General features: G+C 43.6%; 1 non-coding gene across 1 annotated transcript; it reads left to right on the top strand.

Annotated features, from left to right (window-relative positions):
• Positions 1 to 1843: 1843 nt before the first annotated feature.
• LOC119929041 lies at positions 1844 to 1981 on the top strand. The gene has a single exon (XR_005451184.1). It is a non-coding gene; the product is annotated as a small nucleolar RNA SNORA7 (small nucleolar RNA).
• The last annotated feature ends 7732 nt before the right edge of the window (positions 1982 to 9713 follow it).

The following is a 9713-nucleotide window of genomic DNA, read 5'->3' as shown; positions in this document are numbered from 1 at the left end:
TTCCTCCCTTCAAAGCCCTACTGAGAGCTCACCTCCTCCAGGGAGCCTTCCCAGACTGAGCCCCCCACTTTTCCTCTCCTCCTCCTCTTCCCTTCCCCATCACCCCCCTCCCTCCCTCTGCCCTACCCCCTTCCCCTTCCCCACAGCACTTGTATATATTTGTACATATTTATTACTCTATTTTATTAATGATATGTAAATAGCTTATAATTCTATGTATTCTGATGGTATTGATGCCTGTCTACTTGTTTCGTTCTGTTGTCTGTCTCCCCCTTCTAGACTGTGAGCTTGTTGTTGGGTAAGGACCATCTCTATATGTTGATGATTTTTACTTCCCAAGTGCTTAGTACAGTGCTCTGCACACAGTAAGTGCTCAATAAATACAATTGAATGAACGAATAAATAGAAGTAAGAGAAGCTGGTTGTCCCTCTGGAAATAAAACATGGCCTTGCCTGGAGAAGGAGCAGGAGGAAGAGGGAGTTAATCTTTCTAGAGACCTTCCTGCCTTATGATTCAATTGACCTATTGTGGTGTTCTGGAGGTTCTCAGCCTAAATCCTTCATTAAAGGAGCGCCTGGACTCCAGTCAGCCTCCACAGAGTCCTAAAACCCTCCAGTTTGTCACTATTCTTATGCAGGTTAAGGGGAACTTTTCTACTCAAGGTTCCCCAAGTCCCAGTTGGTCAGTCCATCATATTTATTGAGCACTTACTGAGTGCAGAGCACTGTACTCAGCACTTGAGAGAGCACAATATAAAAATATAGCAGACATTTTTTATGGTATTTGTTAAACACTTACTGTGTGCCGGGCATGGTACTCAGCACTGGGGTAAATCCAAGCTAATCATGTTGGACGCATTCCCTGTCCCACATGGGGCTCACAGTCTTAACTCCCATTTTACAGATGAGGTAACTGTGAAATGAAGTAACTTGCCCAAGGTCACACAGCAGACAAGTAAAGGAGCCAGGATTAGAACCCATTTCCTTCAGACCCCCAGGCCTGTGCTCTACCCACAAGGCCCCGCTGCTGCCACTGTTCTTCAGCTGAGTCCAGGTGTCTCCCAGAAGGTGAAGAGGACATCAACGGCTGGCCTTCCCCTACTCTCAGGGCTTGCTGCAGTAAGCCCATAGAGAAAATGCTGCCTCCCATGTTCATGGCTCCCTGAGTCAACATTTCTTCCCAGGGCCCAGAATGTCTCCTCCATCCCTTCTGCAGGCAGGCCCTAAGATCTGAAATCTCAACCATTTTTAATAGGTTCAGAACAAGATAACAAATAAAAACAAATGCAGTTCGTTCATTCATTCAATCATATTTATTGAGTGATTACTGTGTCTTGTCTCGTCGTATGCCGTCGAGTTCTTTCCGACCCGTAGTGACACCACAGACACATCTCTCCCAGAACGCCCCACCTCCATGTGCAATCGTTCTGGTAGGGGAACCATAGATTTTTCTTGGTAAAAATACAGAAGTAGTTTACCATTGCCTCCTTCCATGCAGTAAACTTGAGTCTCCATCCTCGGCTCTCTCCTATGCTGCTGCTGCCCAACATGGGTGAGTTTTGACTTGTAGTAGATTGTCTTCCACTTGCTAGCCATTGGCTAATCTAGGAATGTAATGGGTATGCCTCTGCTTGAATTTGCCTCCCATAGCTGAGAATACTGGAAACTCTCTAGGTATGACCCTGAGAGGGGGCTTACTATGTGCAGAACACTATACTAAGTGCTTGGAAAGTACAATTCAACAATAAAGAGAGACAATCCCTGCCCAAGCCACCACTCCCCAGATCTATTACTCGCCACTCCAACCAGAACCCTCTGAATTTCCCTGTAGGTATCTCAGGCTCCCCTCTCCAGATCGCAACTGGAGAGTTTCAAGTACTCTACCAGTCTTGACTACTGGAGGGAGAGTCAAGCAGAGGTGTAACCATTCCATTCCTAGCTTGGGCAGTGGCTAGTGAGTGGTAGGCAATCTGCTACAAGTCAAAACTCACCTGCAGGGGCATGTGAAAGAGTAGAGGACAGAGACTCAAGTTTACTGTGCTGAAGAAGGCAATGTTAAACCACTTCTGTATTTTTACCAAGAAAATTATATGGATCCACTACCAGAACAATTGTAGTTGGAGGTGGGGTGCTCTGGGAGAGGTATTCATTCATTCATTCAATCGTATTTACTGAATGCTTACTGTGTGCAGAGCACTGTACTAAGCAAGATATGTCCATGGAGTCACTATAGGTCAGAAATGAATCGACAGGGTAAGTAAGAGAAGACAAGATCTCAGGGCACACTTAACTCTGGTCTTTCCCCCTCTTCTCTTGGGGTATCCCAGGTTCCAATCTCACCCTCATCAACTCGTTCAGTCTCTAAGTCTCTAAGAATTCCTTATCCCCTGTAGGGGCAGGAGCTTTGCTCCTCCAGAGTCTTAGCCACTGGACTCAAAACTTCCAGGGATAATAATAATAATAATGGCATTTATTAAGCGCTTACTATGTGCAGAGCACTGTTCTAAGCGCTGGGGAGGTTACAAGGTGATCAGGTTGTCCCACGGGGGGCTCATTTTACCGATGAGGTAACTGAGGCACAGAGAAGTTAAGTGACTTGCCTAAAGTCACAAAGCTGACAATTGGTGGAGCCGGGATTTGAACCCATGAACTCTGACCCCAAAGCCCGTGCTCTTTGCACTGAGCCATGCTGCTTCTCCAGGGATCCTCTCTGATCCCTGCCTGGGCCCTAGGTCTACCCAGGGTGCACAGCATGAGCTCACCCCCTGTCCTGCTCTCCCAGGCCCATCAATTATGTCCTCCTTGCCCCAGGAAAGCTGAGGGTCTTCCTCTCCAACTATGCAATCCCTCTACTTCATCCTCACTCATTCTCTCTGACTGGTGTAGCTGCACACTTACACTTCCCTCAGGGAGAAGCACCATGAAGTGGCTCTCCTGGCTTCCTCCTCCCTCTCCTAAGTGTGGAATTGTGTTTTAATCGATCAATGTTAGACTCTGTAACAAGACTTGGGAGAGTATACAACAATAGCAAGACATAGTCTCTGCCCTCCAGGAGCTTGCCATTTGAAAGGGGAGACAGACAAATATTTACTACATGTAGTGGAAACAGAAAGTGGTACAGATATATCATGACAAAACAGCTGAATGGGCAGGTAGATGTAAAATTTAAATATGTTTAATTAATGTTTAATGCTAATGAATAATATATACAAAAGCAGCTCTGAGCTCTAGTTAAGGCCCCAGCAATGCATTTTTATCCTGACTGAGCAAACATTAGCCTTCAGTGGCTTAAGGAAGCAGCATGTCCTAGTGGAAAGAGCCCAGGCCTTGGAGTCAGAGGACCTGTGTACTAATACCTGATCCACCAAGTACCTGCTGTTTGAGCTTAGGCAAGTCAGTTCACTTCTATGGGCCTCCATTTCCTTATCTATAAAATGGGGATTTAATATAAGTTCAAGTGGGACAGGGACTGTGTCCAACCTGATTATCTTGTATCTATATTAGCACTTTAGTTCAGTGTTTGGTGTGTAGTAAGCACTTAACAAATACCACAGTTATTATTAGGGAAGTTGCCATAAGGATGGTTGGAAGAAGGGAAGGAGACATTTGGGGAGCAGGGCTGTGTTACACCTTACACTGTTTTTCATCTGTCAATCAGCTCTTCTTGGATGCTTGGGCCTCCTCCCCATAAATCAGTACTTTTTCCCCACAGAGACCTCTGTCTTTTGTTCCCATCCAATTTTCTCAACTCGTCATGCCCGACTTAGCCTCCATACCCAAACTACCCTCCCTTGATGACCAAAAAGACGCTCTCAACGCAGCCCTTTCTACTGAACTCAACTCACTTGTTCCCCTATCCCTTCGTCAAAGTTGTACCTCTTACCTACATCCCTGGGTCACTTGCACAATCTGCCTCCTTTGATCTTGTGCTCCAGCCACAGAGCACTCCTGTAGGAAATCTAAATATCAGACAGATTTCATCCACTTCAAGTTTGTCTTTGCATGGTTTAACTCTGCCCAGCAAAACTATTTCTCCACCTTTATTGGCATCCATACCCATTGCCCTTGGCAGTTGTTCCAGACATTTAACTCCCTCTGGGCCCCCTGTCCTCCCGCCTCCTCCATCCCTTGTCCCCAATGACCTGGCCATCTACTTTATTAAGAAAATTGCCACTATCAGGTGTGAGCTCCTTAAAATCGCCCCTGCCCCTCCCCAGTCCTTCCCCCTTTTGAACTCCTCTTCAACTTTCCTAACCTTCCCAGCAGTATCCCTAGAGGAGATCTACTGCCTCCTCTCAAAAGCCACTCCCTCCACCTGCGCATCCGACCCGATTCCTTCACATCTTATCAAACTCTTGCCACCTCTCTTCTTCCCTCCCTAATAGCCATTACCGATTTGTACTTCCCAAGTGCTTAGTACAGTGCTCTGCACACAGTAAGCGCTCAATAAATACTATTGAATGAGTGAATGAATCTTCAACTGTTCACTTGACACTGGCTTCTTCCCCACCACTTTCAAACACACCCAAGTATCCCCTGTTCTGGAAAAACCCTCCGTTAACCCCATGGCTCCCTCCAGTTATCGCCCCATCTCCCTCCTACCCAATTCTTACCCAAACTCCTTGAGCGAATTGTCTACACCTGTTGTCTCATATTTCTCTCCTCCGCTTCTATCCTTGACCCCCTCCAATTTGTCTTCCATTCCCTTCACTCCACGGAAACTGCCCTCTCAAAAGTCACCAGTGATCTCCTTCTTGACAAATCCAATGGCCTCTACTCCATCCTAATCCTCTTTTGATCTTTCAGTTGCCTTCAACACTGTGGATGACCCCTTTTTCCTGGAAATGTTATGCACCCTTTGTTTCACTGTCTCTGTCCTCTCCTGGTTCTCCTCTTATCTCTCTGGCCATTCATTCTCAGCCTCCTTCGCAGATTCCTCCTCTGCCTCCCACTAGCTAACTGTGGGGGTCCTTCCAGGTTCAGTCGGGGTCCCTTTCTATTCACCATCCACATCCACTCACTTGAAGAACTCAATCACTACCAAGGCTTCAACTACCACCTCTATGCCGATTATAGCCAAATCTATATCTTCAGCCCTGATCTCTCTCCCTCTCTCCAGTCTCACATTTCCTCTTGTCTTCAAGAAATCACTACCAGGATGTCCTACTGGCACCTCAAACTAAACATTTCCAAAACTCCTTATCTTCCCACCCAAACCCTGTCCTCCCATTGACTTTTTCATCACTTTAGATGGCACCACCAACATTCCTGTCTCACAAGTCCATAACCTTGGCATTATCCTTAACTCCTCTATCTTATTCAACCCACATATTCAATCCATCACTAAATCCTGTCACTCCCACCTTCACAATTTACCACATTACTCTATAGGATGGGGACTACCTCTTCCCCCAACTTTCCTACAGGAGCTAAGACAGAAGCAAAATTTTCCTTTTTCCTTTGAAAGCATCAGCCAATACTCAATGGTTATGCTCTCTCCCTAGAGTGTCTATCACTTTCATCAGAGAAGTGAACATGGAAACACCATCATTTCCTTTTTTAAAATGTAAACTATCTTAATTGACCAACATTAAAAGATGCTCTTGGGTTGACATTAAACTGAAGCTGATATCTTTTCCCAAGGTAATAATAACAACAACTGTAGTATTTGCAAAGAGTTTACTATGTGCCAAGCCTAGGGAAGCAGCATTGGTGTAGTGACTGGGAATCAGAAGGTCATGATGTAATCCCAACTCCACCACTTGTTTGATATGTAATCTTGGGCAAGTCACTTAACTTATCTGTGCATCAGTTACCTCCTCTGTAAAAGGGAGATTGAAACTGTGAGCCCCACGTGGGACACGGGACCGTGTCCAATCTGAATTGCTTATATCCACCCCAGCGCTTTGTGCAGTGTCTGGTGTATAGTAAGTGCTTAACAAATACAAGAATTATCATTATTATTAGTGCTAAATCCTGGGATAGATAAAAGATAACCATTTGCACATAGTCCCGGTTCCACATGGTCTCCTTTTTACAGATATTTGAGGATATTGAGGTACAGAAAGTCTCATTCATTCAGTTGTATTTATTCAGCGCTTTCTGTATGCAGAGCATTGTACTAAACACTTGGAAGAGTATAATACAGCAGTAAACAGACACATTCCTTGCCAACAATGAGCTTACAGTCTGGAGTGGGAGAGACAGACAATAATATAAATAAATAAATTACAGATATGGATATGAGTACTGAGGGGCTGGGATGAGGGATGAACAAAGGGAGCAACTCAGGATGGCACAGAAGGGAGTGGGAGAAGAGGAAAGGGGAGCTTAGTCAGGGAAGGTCTCTTGGAGCAGATGGGCCCTTAATAAGGCTTTGGAGTGGGGGAGAGTAATTGTCTGTTGTATTTGAGGAGGGAGGATGTTCCAGACCAGAGGCAAGTGGTCAGAGGTGAGATAGATGAGATCAAGGGACAGTAACAAGGTTAGCATTAGAGGAGAGAAATATGCAGGCTGGGTTGTAGGAGTAGAGTAGTGAGGCGAGGTAGGTGGGGGAAAGGTGATTCAAAGATGAAGCCATTGGTGAGAAGTTTTTATTTGATGTGGAGGTGGATGAGTAACCACCAGAGGTTCTTGAGAAGTGGGGAAACACATTTTGAGCTTTTTTGTAGAAAAATGATCCGGCCAACAGAGTGAATTATGGACTGGCGTAGGGAGAAGCAGAAGGCTGGGAGGTCAGCAAGGAGGCTGCTGCAGTAATCCAGGTGAAAGAGGATGATGGCCCAAGATACCAAGGCTGGTAGATGGCAGAACTAAAGCCCAGGTCTCCTTTTTCCTTGTCCTGCGCTCTTTCCATTAGGCTGCACTGTCTCCCACCACAAAGGTAGAATGTTTCCTTGAAATATCAGGAACCAAACTATAAACATATTGCCTTTAGACTCATTCATTCAATCATATTTATTGAGCACTTACTGTGTGCAGAGCACTGTACTAAGCGCTTGGGAAGTACAAGTTGGCAACATATAGAGATGGTCCCTACCCAACAACGGGCTCACTGACTAAGCCGCCCTTTCCTCTTCTCCCACTCCCTTCTGTGTCTTCCTGAGTTGCTCCCTTTGTTCATCCCTCATCCCAGCCCCTCAGTACTCATATCCATATTTGTAATTTATTTATTTATATTATTGTCTGTCTCCCCCACTCCAGACTGTAAGCTCATTGTTGGCAAGGAATGTGTCTGTTTACTGCTGTATTATACTCTTCCAAGTGTTTAGTACAATGCTCTGCACACAGTAAGCGCTGAATAAATACAACTGAATGAATGAACATTTCTGTACCTCAATATCCTGAAATATCTGTAAAAAGAAGACTATGTGGAACAGGGACTATTCCATCTAGAAGAGAGTCTAGATGAGAGTAGTAAGCATCTTCTTTTCTGTTATTCCTCAATTCCTTTGTGATCTTTGATTTCATAAGGCACATTTCCTTACGGAACATTTCTGGAGAATGAGCCTCTGAAAACTTTCATTCCAGCTACACTAAGAGTGTTTCCGTCTCATTATTTATCTCTGTGGAAGACAAATCTATCTCCCTGTTGGCTGTTTAGCTGCCAAGAGAAATGCTATTAGGAATATTTTGACTTATGTTACTGAATTTGCTGCAGTCATTACAGGAAAGAACGAATTACCTCAGTATCAAAAACCACATTTGTTTAAGAGCTCTAAGCCTCAGACTCCTTTGTCACAATAATGGCAGAAAGCAGAGTTATTCATAAGGCTCGGTTATATGGTGTAACAGGAATATTTTTCAGGTAAGCAAATTCTCATTCATCAGTTAGATATCTTGGAGGTACCATCTGTTTGGTGTTCATTTGCAGAGGGAAAGGGAAGTGCATTTTCTTAGGTCCTGAGGGGCACAAGAAGTCTCTAGAGCCATACTGACCATCCTCTTCCTCTAAGTAGGTCCAGAACTGACATCCCTCCCTCCCCCGCCCCGAGATGTGTTTCCAGGTGATTTTTCACCCAAACTGGAATAGATTAAACACGACTTCTTTCCCTGATGTTTGGTGAGGTCTGACTTTCTAGTCAGTCAATAAATCAATCACATTTATTGAGTGCTTACTGTGTGAGCTAAGTGCTTAGCAGGGTACAATATAACAATTTGACGAACACATTCCCTGGCCACAACAGTCTTAAAGTCTAGAGGGAAAGGCAGATGATATAAATGAATAAATTATAGATAAGTGCTGTGGGGCTGGGAGGGGGATGATTGAAGGGAACAAGCCTAGCAAAGCAGAAGCAGATGTTCTTTTTTTTATCTGAGAAGCCATTATTCCGCCCACAGGATCCAACTTGGGACCCCCAGTGAGATGTTATCTTTGCTCTTCCAGGCTTTATGTTCAGGCACAAAATCTCTTCCAGCACACTGGGACTCGCTCCTTTCTGGGTACGGCATTGATGGAACTGTACCAGCCTGAAAATAATATTATTATCATTAAGTTCCATTGAGTCATTTCCAATTCTTAATGACTCTATGGATATATTTTCTCCAGAACATCCTGTCTTCTGCCATAATCTGTAAACTTTCTAACAGTTATTCCATTATCATTGTTATGGTCTCTATCCATCTAGCTGCTGGTCTGTCTTTTCCACATTTTCCCTGGATATTTCCTAGCATTAGTGTCTTCTCCAGAGAATTAGTCTTCCAGATTATGTGTCCAAAACATTCTAATCTAAGTCGAGTCATTTGGCCTTCCAAAGACCACTTTGTCTTAATTTGCTCCAAAATCCCTTTGTTTGTTTTTCAAGCATTCCATGATATTCTCAAAAGCCTTCTCTGTCAGCATATTTCAAAAGAATCAGTGTTCTTTCTATCCTGTTTTTTCACAGTCCAGCTTTCAGATCCATACATTGTTACTGGGAACACCATAGAATTGACAGTTTGAATTTTGGGGACAATTGTTACATCAGCACATTTCATTACTTTTCCCAGGCTCTTCATAGAAAGTGTTCCTAACATTAATCTTCGGCATATTTCTTGACTGATAGCTCTTTTATTATTGATTTCGATCCCAGGAGAGAAAAATTGTTAAGCTTGAAAATAACAGATGTACAATAGGTGTGTTACACAGGTCTTTTTTTTTGAATATCATTTCCTTAAGAGCTTACTATATGTCAGGAGCTGTACTAAGCATTGGGGTAGATACAAGCTAATCAAATTGGAAACAGTCCCTATCCCACCTAAAGTCCACAGTGTAATCTCCATTTTATGTACTTTTATTTTCTGTACTTTATGTACATTTTATGTACTTTGTGAATTGTACATTTACATTTATATACATTTACATTTTTGAACATGTTCATTTATGTACACTTTATGTACTTTATGAATTGTACTTTCCAAGGACTGAATGGTACTTTCCAAGGACTGAATTGTACTTTCCACATGCTTAGTACAGTCCTCTGCACAGAGTAAGCACTCAATAAATATGATTGAATGAATTTTTACAGAAGAGGTAACAAGCACAGAAAAGGTAAGTGACTTACCCAAGGTCACACATCAGGCAAGTGACAGGGCCGGGATAATATCCCAGATCCTTCTGACAGGCTTGCGCTTTTATCCACTAGGCCATTCTGCAACATGAAATTTTAGCATATGGAATCTTTGAAATAAATCTACAAAACTGAGCGAGAACTGCTGGGGAGACTCCATGTAAC

This window comes from Tachyglossus aculeatus, chromosome 5, assembly GCF_015852505.1.
Source record: "Tachyglossus aculeatus isolate mTacAcu1 chromosome 5, mTacAcu1.pri, whole genome shotgun sequence".
Classification (NCBI taxonomy): Eukaryota; Metazoa; Chordata; class Mammalia; order Monotremata; family Tachyglossidae; genus Tachyglossus; species Tachyglossus aculeatus.
Note: the sequence above shows the minus strand (reverse complement) of the source record. Positions and strands in the feature narration are given on the sequence as shown.